Source organism: Zingiber officinale, chromosome 3A, assembly GCF_018446385.1.
Source record: "Zingiber officinale cultivar Zhangliang chromosome 3A, Zo_v1.1, whole genome shotgun sequence".
Classification (NCBI taxonomy): Eukaryota; Viridiplantae; Streptophyta; class Magnoliopsida; order Zingiberales; family Zingiberaceae; genus Zingiber; species Zingiber officinale.
This window is the reverse complement of record NC_055990.1, coordinates 129,653,733-129,669,487: the sequence shown is the minus strand read 5'-3', so window position 1 is coordinate 129,669,487 and position 15,755 is coordinate 129,653,733.

Genomic DNA, 15,755 nt, shown 5'->3' with positions numbered 1-15,755 from the left:
ATATTTTTAAAATAATTTTTAAAATATTTTTAAAGTAATGTAATATGTTAATTAACATATGTTTAATTCAATTTTGATTTTATAATTAAATTAATATTGGTATTATTTTAATATAATATAATATAATTTATTTTATTTTAATTTATAATTAGAATTAGAATTAGATATAAATCCTTAGTCATCTCACCTGATCTATATTTTCAATCAGGGAATCCTATAATGTTCTGATATGAATTAGGTTTAATTTTAGGATTGAGTTTAACTTTGTGTTAGATTCAAGTTTAGCTTTGGGTTTAACAAACATGCATTTTTTGGATAAAATTCTAAGTTATGGTGAGTCACCTGGACATTATTATAGAATTATACCTTCAAAAATTTTTAAATAGTCCTATCCACTAAAGTTAATAATAAAACTTTGGTCTAACCTGTAACACCCCACCCTCCTCACTACTGGTCTGTGAGGGTGGAGCGCTACTGGACTACTAACTTTACTTAACTATCATTGTTCACATGTTGATAGAAATTTCTAAAACTCTCGAAGAACTCAAAACATACAATTAACTAGCAGCGGAAGACTAAATGACTCATCTAATACATTCTACTCAACTCTTTGTTAATAAATTCTTATGCTAAATTCCAAGGCTTCTATAGTCCAGGCATCACACATCCATCCGCACCTCCTTGTCGCCTTCCTTTGCTATAACTTTTCCTTTCCTTTATCTGCAGTAAGAGGAAATGCATCTATAAGCAAAATTGCTTAGTAAGCGCTATCTAACTCACAAAACTCGAGTATGCATGTAAGCTGAAAGAAATCTAGAAACTGAATGCTCATCTAATAGCAAACGAAACATAGCATACTGAAATACTAAACATGTAAGCAAATCTAAACATGTCAGTATATAAGAAAACTAAACTTGCTGAATTTTAAACTTATGTGAAGCTTATTTCTTTTGTTTGAAAACTTATACTTTAATACTTCAAAATAATAATCAACTTTCTTCTTGGGCCCAGGCGTAGTACCATCTTATGCGCGTTCCCTAATAGGTTGGGGTAGCGAGCCACCAATCCTAAAAGAGCAGACCTTGGTCTACCAGGGCCAAGACCTCGGAATTGGACACCTGGATTTGTTTAACGACAACCTCGGAAGTCGGGTACTAGCCTCTTAAATAAAGTAAAATACTTGTTATCTTTTATTACTTCTAATATATAATGCCTCGGCATTTTCTTTAAGCACCTTGTGTGCCAAAATCCCTAAAGTCTTGACTTTGGGATCTACTTAAGGCCTTGGCCTTTCTCTTTCTTTTCTTTATCTTTCTTACACTTGTTAATACTTCTAATAAAAGAATGCTTCTTTAAAAACTGAAATGTTTAAACAAATTCTAATTTTGAAATGTATAAACAAAAATCTGCATACTATGCTAATCAAAATTTTGCATACTATTCTAATCAAGGTTCTGCATTCTATGCTACACTATTTCTGCATACTATGCAAACATAAATTCTGCACTATAATACTTAACCAAACTGCACTATAATTTTTTTCTTTAAAAACTGCATTATAAGTTCCACCAAAAATCTGCACTATAAACTTTAAAGAAATCTGCACCATAAGCTCTTAAGAAATCTGCACTACAAGCTCTAAAGAAATCTGCTCTAAAGAAATCTGCATTTTAAGCTCTAAGAAATCTGCACTACAAGCTTAATTAAAATCTGCACTATAAGCTTAATTAAAAATCTGCACTACAAGCTTAATTAAAATCTGCACTATAAGCCTATATAAAAATCTGCACTATAAGCTTAATTAAAAATCTGCACTATATGCTTAATTAAAAATCTGGACTACAAGCTTAATTAAAATCTGCACTATAAGCCTATATAAAAATCTGCACTATAAGCTTAATTAAAATCTGCACTATAAGCTTAATTAAAATCTGCACTATAGGCTTAATTAAAAATCTGCACTACAAGCTTAATTAAAATCTGCACTATAAGTCTAGATAAAATTCTGCACTATAAGCTTAATTAAAAATCTACACTATAGCCTTAATTAAAAATCTGCATTATAAGTGCTTCTCATGCTTCGAATTCAAGAAGAACAAAGGTCTGAAACTACTCCTACTGCAGGTGAGAAGCACTTACCTTGCTTCTTGGACTCATAACCGAACAAAAAGGGCTTCTAGGACCTTGCCCGGCCGCCGGAGATGATGCCCTAACTCCCTTTCGTTTTCTGTCTGAGCTCCGCCATCGTACGCAGAAGAGAAGGAGAGAATGATTTAAGTCACGGGAAAACAGAGCATCAACTTATCCCTTTTTATAACTTAATATTTCTGTTAACTCCTTAAATAAATTCGCTACCTTTTTTAAACAGACAAATCCAACATCAACTTATCCCTTTTATAATATTCTGTTAACTATCTTAAATAAATTCGCTACCTTTTCTAAACAAACAAATCCAACATCAACTTATCCCTTTTATAATATTCTGTTAACTATCTTAAATAAATTCGCTACCTTTTCTAAATAGAAAAATCTGTTTGCCCACCTGGTCAGCCGGGTTTTGACCGAGTCAAAGGTCGTGGGTTCAATTCTCGGCTTGGACATTTTTTTGTCGAAACTTCCTTCGTTTAGTAAAAATACCAAACGACCTCCAAAAATTACATAAAAATACTCTAAAAATTTCTAAAAATCTCTAGAATATTTCTAAAATATTTCTAAATATTTTTAAGAACTTTTAGAACTCCTAATGAGAAAAATTGGGTTGTTACATAACCAGCTAGGATTGGTAAGGAGTAGCTTTAGTTAGTTTCACTAAGCCAAATGCACCAGGTTAAAGTCATATCTTCCTGGACATGCATAGACAAAGCTTCCCTAACCTACTGTCATCCAAAACTTCTCTAGTGTCATTGATCAAGTTAAACTTTTATCCTTTTTGGACTAAATCTAATTACCCCTCAGGGTAAGTTTATCGATTTTAGAGGTACCAACTAATTTGGAGTCTCCTCCTGAATTATTGACTCCTTTTGATTTATGTTTTAGGTCTATATTGATTATTTTTGTAGTTATAATAAACTTAATGATAATTTAAATAAGCCTTGTGATTATTTGATTTAATTTTATTTGAGTTAGCGTTGTTTGATTTTATTTTATTCTTTAGTTTGGAAGGTTTACTTTGGTATGGTTTTGAATTAGTAGGTTTAGTTGGATTTGATTTTAAATAATGAATTTTATTTTTAGGCACATAAAAATGATTGAGTCCTACTTGCGTGATTAAGCACACTTTCGGAATCCAGACTTTAGTTAGTTTCTTATTTTGACTTATTAGTGATATAAATGTTTTGTTAGACGAGCTAGACTTGTATCAGAGTCCAGATTTATTGTACATAGTTCTTTATGATCCAAGTATTATATCAAGGTACTTGGATCTAATTGTAAATTTTTCTAGTAGTTCTTTTAGTTAAAGTATTTCTCCTTTCAATCTGGAATTATCCTCCTCAAGTTTTGTAACTTGAATCGGGATTTCAAGTTGAAATGACTTAACTGTTGAGTTTGAATTCAGTTGATCATTAAGTATTTTATTTTGTGGATTTAGTTCGTTTATTTTATTTTTAGACATAGTTAATTTTTTATCTAAGCATGCAATGATTTAAAAAAAATTCTTTCTAAGATCAGACTGTACCTCATCGGAACCTTCAGAAATGAGTGCGGAATCGTGGCTTGATTCAGGTTTGAACCCATCTTCTAATTCATTTTCTGAGTCTAGTTCATAAGCCATCATTGCGAGGTAGTTGGTGTGCTTTGGTTCATCACCGTCTGATTCTTCCGTGGATGATTTATCCCAAGTTGCTTTGAGGACCTTTTTCTTTTTGAGATTTGGGCATTCAGTCTTGTAATGTCTCTTCTTGTTGCATCCAAAGCATGTAACATTCATCTTGTTGTTGCTGGAGTTTAAGGTGGAGTTGATCTTCTGCAGGTCTCTTTTGGTGAAATTCTTCTTTCTCCCGGTGAACATTTTTCTTACCAGGTTCACTAGGTATTCTTCATCGTCTGAGTCTTAGTCAGACTCAACTTCAGGTTCTAGTTTGGTTCTAGACTTTTCTTTTGATATTCCTGTAATAAATGCAACACCTTTCTCGGGTTTAGCGTTAGTCTGTTCGTGTAGCTCTAGTTCACAAAAAAAGTTTATCTAACTTTAATTTGGATAAATTCCCTGAAATCTTATAGGCATCCACAATGGATGCCCACAATGTATTTCAAGGAAATGCATTTAGAGCGTACCTTATAGGATCACGGTTCTCCATCTGGTGGCCGATTATGTGAAGTCCGTTGAGGGTGTCCTTTATCCTCACATATAGCTGACTGGTAGTCTCACTTTCCTTCATTTTTACATTAAATAATTTATTTAAATATAGATCTCTTTTCATTACCTTTCTGTCATTGGTTCCCTCATGTAGTTCTATGAGTTTGTCCCATAGCTCTTTGGCATTTTTGTGTGGGCCGACGCGGTTCAACTCCTCCTTTGTTAACCTGCACTAGATTGTGTTGAGGGCATTAAAGTCAATCTAGGCCTTCTTCTTCATTTCTGGATTCTAATTTTTCGGGTCCATTGAAATTCTAGCGCTGTCAATTTGCGCCTTGTACCCTTCGGTGATGCTAAACCATTGGTCGAAGTAAGTTTTCAGGTACACCTCCATCCGCTTCTTCCAGTATAAGAAATTGCCCCCATTGAAGAGTGGGGGGCAAACGGTGTTGTACCCTTCATTTTTGGCCATTTAGAGCTATAGATAGAAAACTAAAGAAAGGTATCAAGACTTGGTCTTAGATTAGCAGAGTTTGAGAAGAAGAATAAGAAATTTCGAAGAACTCACGTGGTGTTGCACCAACCTCGAGTTAAAAACTGACGAGAAATCATTATTTGAAAGGTAAGTTCTACCAATTCAAATTGAATATGAAAAACTAAAATTTGAAAAGAAAATAAAACAATTCCCCCAGGCTTGATTGGTGGTTGCACTAATTCAGAGCAAAACTTGCTCTGATACCGCTTGTTAGATCAAATCACACATGAGAGGGGGGTGAATCATGTGGTTTTGAAAATCTCGTTCTTTTTATTTTTTAAATCAAAGTACAAATGCAATGGAATAAGAGAATAGATAAATAAAAAAACAATACGAACACAAGCGGTTTACTTGGTTTGGAGCCTTCGACGACTCCTACTCCAAGACCCAGGTCTCGTAGACCTATCGATGGGTAATCCACTAAAAAGCATTTTTGGTACCTCCGGAAGAGGAGATCAAGTATAAAAAGATCAGAAAAGTGTAACAGACTACGCTTTCCATTTGCAGAAATTAAGTACAGAAAGAATGACTTTGTTACCAACACGTAGAGATCGAAGTGAGAGCACATGAGTGTCGATGTCGATCTACCGGCCATGATCGGAAGTCCTCGGAGAAGTTGTCAGGTGTAGCATCTTCGGAGCAAGAAGTTGGAGAAATCGAAACCTCAAATACAAGCGTAGTAACTTATATAGTAGTTGTTGTTTGATGCTTGGTGGAGATTGCCTTATAAAGGGCATGGAAGGTGTCTTCCATAGCCATTGAAAGTGCCTTCAAGCTGGTAAATCTGATTCTGATTTCGTTGTGCCTTATTGACGACGGGGTCTAAAATTTATCCCTTAGAAGGCGACGCCTTCAAGCCATTGAAGGCGCCTTCCATGAACAGTACGAAGGCGCCTTCCAATGCTTGAAGGTGCCTTCAGGTACTATTCATCCGAAGGCTTTTTTCTCCTTTTGCCCTACAAGTTGTGTTAGTCCAAATCTAAAATATCTAACCTGTAAAACAAAGTTAGCATAGTGATAATAAGAAGTAATAATTAGTTTCTGTCCTCCCATGACCCAAAACTAGTCAAGGTCTCAAATTAGGGATCCAAAATGGACCTAACCTAGACTGACGCCTACTGTCCCTCAACCGGGACGCGCCCTCACTTAGTCACTCTCCTCTAGTGACTTACCTTTACTTACTAATTTGTTATTAGTTACTAGCCTCTTGACCCACTAGGTCTTCATGCCAGTTGTCCGGTCAACAGACCTAACTGGACTTCTGTCGGTTGTCTCGTCCCATGGACCTAACCAGTCTTCCTACCAGATATCCGGTCGACCCCCGTTGACCTATATGGACTTCACACCAACTATTCAATCCTGCGGACCTAGCTAAATTTTTGCCAGGTGTTGGGTCCTACTGACCATCAATTTCTGCACACTTGGTAAAGTAATTACATCACAAAAACACCTAACATAACTCACTTATCATTAATTAAAACCTAAGTTTGACCGTTAGTATAAACTGCACCAACATTTCTTCCCAATATGATCTTTCCATGCTTTCTAGTTTCCTTTCTCCTAGCACCTTCACCATGCCTTATTGTACCAACAAGTTCTTGACCCTTCTTTGTTATAATACGAAGTTTCCGGTTCCGTCAAACTTCACCATATCAAACTTTGCAGAAGTCGTCCCTAGCATGTTGAAGAAATTCAACAATACCTATAGCTCTGATACTAATTGTTGTGTAAAGAGGGGGTAACACCTCTCAACCTCTAATCCAGAAGAAGAGGAAGAGAGAAAGAGATCATGTGGAGCAATGAGGCAAAGACACACAAGAAAGGAGCAAACACAAGGAAGAAGGAGATTTACCTGTTGCTAGTGCGATCCTCCAGATCGACTGGACTTTTGCTCAGCACTCGACGCTTCTGGACTTTCTTCTGGACATTCGCTTCCCGGCCAGTCCAGTCTTTCACCTGGTTCCCGACACCAGGACTTTCCACCTAGGGTTGCCACCCCCTGGGACTTTTGCCTGAAGCCATCGACCTGCCAAGACTTTCCGCATAGGGTTGCCACCCCATATGACCTAGGGTTACCACCCCCTAGGGTTTTCCCTTTGCCTAGCCGCAGCTAGGACTTTCCTGAAATACTCAAGCAGACTTGTTAAATCACAACACACCTTAACTTTGAATCCTTTGCCATTATTAAAACACGAGTTCGATTGTCAGATGCTTCCCGCACCAACAATCTCCCCCTTTTTTATTATGGCAACATAAATTCAAAGTTAAGTAAACAGATATCAATAAAGAATAGATGCAAATAAAAACATTTAAAGCATAGCATCAATGAACATTATGCTAAAGTAAACTCCATGAATTTAAATTATAGTATCAAATTTAGGCTCCCCTTAACTGTTACTCCCCTTTATTATTTTAAATTTGAATTTGCTACTCTCATTTTTGATTTTGAATTTGCTAATTATTTGAGTATTTGAATTTGCAATTGCTAATGATTTGAGTATTTGAATTTGCAATTTGCTACTCTCCCCCTTTGCCATATATCAAAAATAATCAAAATAGTCATTCGAATTTTGATTTTGAAAGCAATGAGTTAAATTTTGCAAAACCATGCTTTACTTAGGAAAGCAAGAATTTATAAAGTTAGATTTCAGAGTGGGCTAAGTTTTAAAATTTTGAAAATAGCTAAGTAGATAGAAGTTGGAACTTAGCTAAGCTCTTTGCAAGTATTGGATTTTGAAAACTATAGCTTAGGTTAAAAAACTTAGCTTAATTTTAAACAATACTTATTAAACTTTAGGACAAGGAGGGAGTGTAGTAGCTAAAAATTTGGTTTAGGTTATTTATTTAAAGTCAGTTGGTCCTTAAGTCCAAGCATGAGTTAAGTTCAATGGATTTCAAATTATCCAGTTTTATTTTAAGAGGTATCAGAGCCCTAAAGATCAAACATGCTTAACCAGAAAACTGAGTATCCTTTACCAACTGTCTAACCTTTAGCTACTTGCTGATTGCTTAGAGGGCAACAACTTTCACTTGGTTAGTCAAATTAAGTCAATTTGGTCCAGATAGTTTGACTAGAGCTGGAAGACTTGACTTGATTGATGTATATTACGTGTTTAACGCCCAGACTCATATTGATGCACAGATATAAGCATTCTTGAGTCCAGGTTGTACCCTATGCATCTCACGCAGTTCTATGTTTTTTAAGCACAAACAAGGTAGACCTAGGTTTTTGTGAGATGCTCTGGCTTAAATCTAGGGGGAGCATGATTTCTAGGGGGAAAGCCTAGGCTTAGTCTGAATTTTGAAAATTCTAAGAAATTGGAATTTTGAAAACTATTTTTCCTAGAATTTTAAAAAAAAAACACGTAAAAGCAAGATGATTAAGTAAAAAAGAAACATCTAAGTACTCAATTAAATATAAGGCAGCTAAACATCAGATAACCAACTCCAAGATACAATCCAAAAGATGAGTAAGATAGCCAAATCTAAGAAGTGAGTGACATATCCAGACAGTCTAAAAGATAGAATCAAGCAGGCGGATCGTCAGCTGGAGGATCAGCTAGAGGCTGCTCGGGTGGCGGCTGAGGCTGTCCCTGATGCCGAATCTCACCTCGGAGAGATGCGAAACCAGCAGCCATCTCGGATCGCATAGATCGAAGGAAGCGATGGCTATCTAGCACAGTTTGCCGCGTCTGAGTGGACTGGATCTCGAGCTAAGTGAGTTTGTCCTCGACAGAGAGTGGTGCCGAAGATGAAGGCCCGGCTGATGTGGAGGGTCCGGCAGAGGTGGAAGGATCTGTGAAAAAGTCCTCTGCTAGGAAATCGGGCCACTCCTCATCCGCATCTGGTACGTCCTCGGCCTCTGGAGCACCAGGGGCAGCAGCTGGTGGTGGTCGGCCCTTCCAGGCCAGAATCCCCTCGGCAGTGACCTCTGCCCCCGCTAACCTAAGGCTACGCTGACCTAACTCATCATAAATGGTAAGGGGGATGAGTACCCCTCTAGTGATGTCTATCCTAGAGCTGGAGAATATCTGGATCAGGATATGGCAGTAAGGCATATGAATCACTCCAGATGTAACTGTACTAGATGCAAGAATGATGTTATGAAACATATGGAGGGCAATGTCTATATCTAGGCGCTGGCTGAGGGCGTACAGAAAGAACGAGTGGGACGATCGCATCTTTGAGACATCTCGAGATGAGATGGGTAGGATGCAGGCTGTTAGGACTCTGTACATAACATAGTCCTGAACGCGAAGAAGAGTGGATCTGAACTCGGTCAAGCCCAAGGGTCTCTCCTCCCCAAAAAAATATATGTAGATGTCATCTAAGGTAATGTGGGAATAGGGATCACCAAAAGGTAGCTCCCTACTCGGGTAACATAAGAATGTACACTGGGACTCCCTAAGCTCTAAGCTGGTGCGAAGTAGGGAGGGAGTAAACTAAAGGTCAGTACCACCAACTCTGGTGGAATAGGTATTATCATCAACCTTTTCAAGGTTGTGATAGAACTGGGCACACAGGTCTTGGTTGACTGTTGTGGTACAGTCAACCAATTTATCTAGATGATAGTAGTTTATCATCTGGATCACGGGTTGACAGTTTTGGGATAAAAATTCCCGACCAATATATCTAGATTTAATAGACTCAAAGGTGAACCTAGCGAAATCTATCCTATGTTGTTCCGAGGGGAATCTAGGGTCCATGGAAGGGGCCCTAGCCGGCGTAGGATCCACAATACGACGCTTCCTATTGTTGACATTATACAAGAAAAATAGCAAAACTAGCAAGAATTTTAGGTAATAGATGATTGAGAAGAGTTTAGATTATACCTCGGAGGCATAGCTAGGATTAAAGGGGGAAGAGATGGGTTGAAGGCGCCTTGGTTGGGAAGAATCGGACGAAGTTGTGTTTCGGTAGAACATGAACAGAAGGAAGAACTTCTGTTTGTGACAAAAGGGATGAGTGAAGGTGCCTTAAGGGCTCGTTAAGGCGCCTTTGGAGGCGCCTTAGATAGGCGGCGGGAAATTTCCCGCCGCTGTTGAGGGCGCCTCCCTGGTGTGGGAGGCGCCATCATTCAGGCGCCACATTTTTTTTAAAAAATTATAATATGAGTTTAATTAGTTTTAAGTTGACACATATTTTAGGTTAATTAAATTTTGACAAAAATAATTTTAAGTTAATTTGTGAAAATTAATTTTAATTAAATTAATTTTGCAAAATAAGTTAATTAATTTTGAAATTGATTTTAAATAAGTTTTAAACGATTTAAAATGATTTTGTAATATTTTGAACAGATTTTTAAAAGAAGTTTGAAATTAACAATAATTTTGAAATTAAGTTTTTAAAAGGATTTTGAAATTAATTTTTAAAAGATATTTAAAGGAATTTTGAAATTAAGTTTTAAAACATTTTTATAATAATTTTTTAAAAGATTTTTAAAGGAATTTTGAAATTAAGTTTTAAAACATTTTTAAAATAATTTTTAAAATATTTTTAAAATAATTTTGAAATTAAGTTTTAACACATTTTTAAAATAATTTTTTAAAGATTTTTAAAAGAATTTTGAAATTAAGTTTTAAAACATTTTTAAAATAATTTTTAAAAGATTTTTAAAGGAATTTTGAAATTAAGTTTTAAAACATTTTTAAAATAATTTTTAAAAGATTTTTAAAGGAATTTTGAAATTAAGTTTTAAAACATTTTTAAAATAATTTTTAAAAGAATTTTGAAATTAAGTTTTAAAACATTTTTAAAATAATATTTTAAAAGAATTTAAAGATTTTTAAAATAGTTTTTATTTAAAAGACATACTATTAATTACGAATTTAAATTTGAATTTGAATTTTAAATTCCTCAGTTATCTCACCCGATCTACATTTTCAATCAGGGAATCCTGTAATTTTTGTGAGATGAATTGAGGTTCAATTTTAGGGTTATGTTTAACTTTGTGTTAGATTCATGTTTAGCTTTGAGTTCAACAATTAAGCATTCTTTGGATAAACTTCTGGGCTATGGTGAGTCACAAGGAACTCATTAAAGTAATCATGCCTTCGAGGTTTCCAAATAATCCTACCCATTGAACGTAATACTAAACCTTGGTCTAACTGGTTAGGATCCATTTAAGGGTAGCTTCGGTCAGTTCCACTTGGCCAAATGCACCAGGTTGAAGCAATATCTTCCTAGACATGCGATGCCCAAGCTTCCTAACGTACTATCATCCAAAAACTTCACCAGTACCGTGGGTCAAGTTAAACCTGACCCATATTTTCTAACCTTAATTACCCTGTAGGGTAGTCTACTCTTGTTTACCCATTTCGGGTAGATTAAGTTCGGTTACCCAGTCGGGTAGTTTAGTTAGGGGTGCCAGCTATTCTGGATCCTCCTTCTAAATTTTTATTTGATTGAATTTTGAATTTTGAATTTTAATTAATTTAATTTCGAATTTTGAATTTTAATTTTAAATTTTAAATTTTAAATTTTAAATTTTAAATTTTAATTTAATTTCGAATTTTTTATTTAATTTTGAATTTTGAATTTAATTTTGAATTTTTAATTTAATTTCAATTTTCAAATTTTACTTTTGAATTTTGAATTTTAATTTAATTTTGAATTTTGAATTTTAATTTCAAATTTCAAATTTCAAATTTTAAATTTTAAATTTTAATTTGGAATTTTGAATTTTACTTTTAATTTCGTTTAATTTTAATGGTTTTTCTGTTAACTCCCCCTGGATCATAGCCTCGATATGGCCTATCGAGGTAGTGTATTTGATTCTTCGGGACCCAGTATTGACCAAGTCCAACTTGATTGACCAATTTAGACTTGGGAACTCATGCTTGGACTGATTTACTATTTGGTTTGTTTATTAAAGATAAATAAGATTTATATTTCTTTTTAGTTTTATATCCTAGCCTAGTTCTATTGTAAACGGCTCTTTGTGTCCCAAGAATTAGGTCAAGATTCTTGCAGCCTAAAGAAAATCGTTCTAAGGTATTTTTTAAATCCTTGACCTGATTTTTCAAACTCGAATTTTCTTCCTCATGTTTTTGCACTTGAGTTGAATTTTCGGTTTGAACTTGATCAGGTAAGGATTTAGAGTTAGTCACTTCTTTAAGGACAGCTACTTCCTTTAGAAGTGACTTAATCTTAAGGTTTGACTTAGCTAACTTGCGTAATAAATAGTTGACTAAATTATTAAGTCTAGGAATATTTACAATCGAGTCTGGCCCTTAGATGCGGATCCGTGGCTTCGCTCGGACATGACTTCTGACTCGCTCTCTCTCTCGGATTCGTCAATCTGGTCCCGGGCCATCAACGCGAGTAAACTCGTCTGATCGAGTTTGTCGTCGTCCTCCTCCGAAGAAAATTCGTCCCATGTAGCCTTCAGGGCCTTCTTCCTTCTTTGCTTTTTTACTTCCTTTTGGTTAGGGCGATTGGCCTTGATGTGCCCTTTCTGGTTGCACCCGTAGCAGGTAACCTCGAATTTTACCTTAGAGCTCGGTTGGGCCTCCTTGGATTGTACCGCCTTCTTCAGGTCTTTCTTGTTGAAGCCCTTCTTCTTCTTGTAGAGCTTCTTCACGAGGTTCACGAGTTCGCTGGTCAGTTCGTCTTCATCATCTTCTGAGTCGGGTTCGTCTTCTGATTCTGGTGCAGTTTTTTGCCATAATCTCGGTTCCCGTGTTCGACTGGTACCTGTAACCAAAGCAACCCCCTTCTTGGTTGGCTGTGCATTAGTCTGCTCGTGAAGTTCAAACTCAGAAAATAACTCATCTAATTTTAAACACGACAAGTCCTTGGAGACTTTGTAGGCATCTACCATTGATGCCCACAATGTACTCCTTGGAAATGAGTTTAGAGCGTACCTTATGACGTCCCGATTCTCGACTTTCTGCCCAATTGCATGAAGAGAGTTGAGGATGTCTTGAATCCGTGCGTGGAGCGAACTCGCCGTCTCTCCTTCCTACATTTTTAGATTGTACAGTTTATTAAATAATAAGTCACGCTTACTTACCTTGGTTTCCGAGGTGCCCTCGTGGAGTTCGATCAGCTTTTCCCAAAGCTCCTTTGCTGATGAGAATGGACCGACTCTGTTGAGCTCCTCTTTGGTCAGTCCACACTGGAGGGTGCAGGTAGCTCTGGCGTTGGCTTCCACTTTCTTGATGAAGGAGGGTTCCCAGTCTTCGCATGGAGTAGGTTTGCCATTAGTGCCAGTCGGTAGTTGAAATCCAGTTTGGATGATCATCCACATTTCGAACTGGATTTTTAGAAACGTCTTCATCCGTCCCTTCCAGTACCCGAAATCTTCTCCGGAGAAGAGCGGGGGACGGACAGTGCTGAAACCCTCTTGATGGGCCATTGAGAGAATATGCAAGAAGGAATAAAAAAAAATATCCCAAGACTATGTCTTGGATTAGTAGTGCGGGAGTAAAGGAAAAAAAAACTAACTCGAGTCGTGTTGCACCAGCTTCGAGTAAAAATCGATTCGTAAAATAATTAGAATGTAGCTAATTAGCTAATTCTAATTGACTCTGAAAAATAGAAAATAACCACGAAAAAATGCGTGATTGGTGGTTGCACCAGATCAACGCGACCCCGCTCTGATACCAATTGTTGGATCGAGAAGCGCTAGAGGGGGTGAATAGCTCTCGTGGCTATTTCGTTCGATTATCGGAATCGTAAATCGTATCAAAAACTAACAGAGTAATAAGCAGCGGAAAGTAAATAAATGAAAAGCAAACACACACAGAAGGACACGGAGAATTTATTTCGTTCGGAGCCTGTAGAGACTCCTACTCGAAAGCCCGCGATCCTTGATCACTTACTGTGGGCAACAACTATAAGCTCGAATAGATTTACAAGTTTAAGTACAAAAAGCAAATAAAGAACGTAAATAAACTTTTATACCGACAACTAAAATGCTAAATTGAAGCTCCAGGTCGTCGGTGTCGAGTTGCAGCACTTCAGAATGAGTTCGTTAGCAGTTGAATACAGAAGAATCACTTCAAGGTTAATGTCCTTCACTGCTGCTCGAAGTCCCCTTATAAAGGGCATCCAAGGCACCTTGAAAGCCTCCGAAGGCGCCTCCATAGCTCCGAGTCCACCGTGCAGATGAGCGCTGACCATTCTGCGCTTATCACCTTGAAGGTGCCTTCATCCATCTTCAAGGCACCTCCAATAGAGCATCCAAGGCGCCTTCGCGCACCATGAAGGCGCCTCCAGTGGGTCTGCACAGCCACGTCACTTTAGCACCCGAGGCGCCTCCAAGCTCCATGGAGGCGCCTCGGACACTGTTCATCCGAGGCTATTCTTCACACTTTGGTCCCTGCAAGATACATTAGTCCCAAATATACCCTACAACACAAAGTTAGCACATAAAACATAATAGATATGATAATGACAGTCTCCGGACTGTCCGGGTATGACTTCAGGTTTCCAACCGGAAACCCTAGGTCGACTCGACACCTATTGTTCCCTCTACGGGGAACGCATCCTCACCTACTCCACTCAGGAGATTTACCTGTGCCAGTGTGATCCTCCAGATCGACTGGACTTTTGCTCAGCACTCGACGCTTCCGGACTTTCTGCTAGACATCCGCTTCCCGGCTAGTCCAGTCTTTCACCTGGTTCGCGACACCAGGACTTTCAACCTAGGGTTACCACCCCTAGGACTTTTGCCTGAAGTCATCGACCTGCCAAGACTTTCCGCATCGGGTTACTACCCCCTATGACCTAGGGTTACCACCCCCTAGGGTTTTCCCTTTGCCTAGCCGCAACTAGGACTTTCTTGAAATACTCAAGCAGACTTGTTAAATCACAACACACCTTAACTTTGAATCCTTTGCCATTATCAAAACACGAGTTCGATCGTCGGATGCTTCCCGCACCAACAACTTCTAGATTTTAATAAAGTTTTTGAAGTAGATTGTGATACTTCAAATGTGGGAATTGGAGATGTTCTGAGCCAAGAAGGTAAGCCTATTGCTTTCTTTAGTGAAATGTTGAATCATTCTCGATGCAATTATTCTACCTATGATAAGGAGTTCTTTGCTATTATTCGAGCGTTGGATCATTGACAACATTATCTCCTACACAAGGAGTTATTCTTTTCTCAGATCATGAAGCATAGAAATATTTAAACTCTCAGCTAAAATTGAACCCACATCGTTCCAAATGGGTTGAGTTTCTACAAGCCTTCAACTTTGTTATCAATCACAAGTATTCTTAATCGTGTGATGGGCGGGCAGCCGATGACACTCTTTATTGTCTATTTTGCAATTAAAAATAGTTTGTTTTGAGGTGGTCAAAGATCTCTATGTTGGTGCAACCTTAGGTCAAGGTTGACCTGGTTGACCAGACTCGAGATGACTTGACTCGAGTTATGTTTTGATGTTTGACGAGTTATGACGATGTTTGACGTGAACAGAAAAGTTGTATCTTGATGTTTGACAAGGATACAAGCTTGGGAGATTGTGGGTGCAACTCGTGGTCAAGGTTGACCTGGTTGACCCGATGTGAGTTGACCTGACTCGGAAAAGTCCAAGCAGGGAGCTTGGCACGGGAGAAAGTCCAAGTATGGAGACTTGGCACGGAGAAGTCCAAGTATGGAAGCTTGGCACATGGGAAGACGGAGAGGGCTCGGTAGCTCGTTCTCCGGACTGTGGTCAGAGAAGGCTCGGTAGCTCGTTCTCTGGACCGGATGTGGAAAGTCCTGGTGAGTGAAGCCAGGTGAAAATCCTAGCGAGTGAAGCTAGGTGAAAGTGGAAGTCCTGGTGAGTGAAGCCAGGCAGATTGGAAATCCTGGTGAGTGAAGCCGGGCAAGGGAAAATCCAGATGGATCAAGGGTGATCGGACATCTGGTGTTGGGAAGTCCAAGTAGATCAAGGGAGTGATCGGATACTTGACACGAAGAGGAAAGCCCAA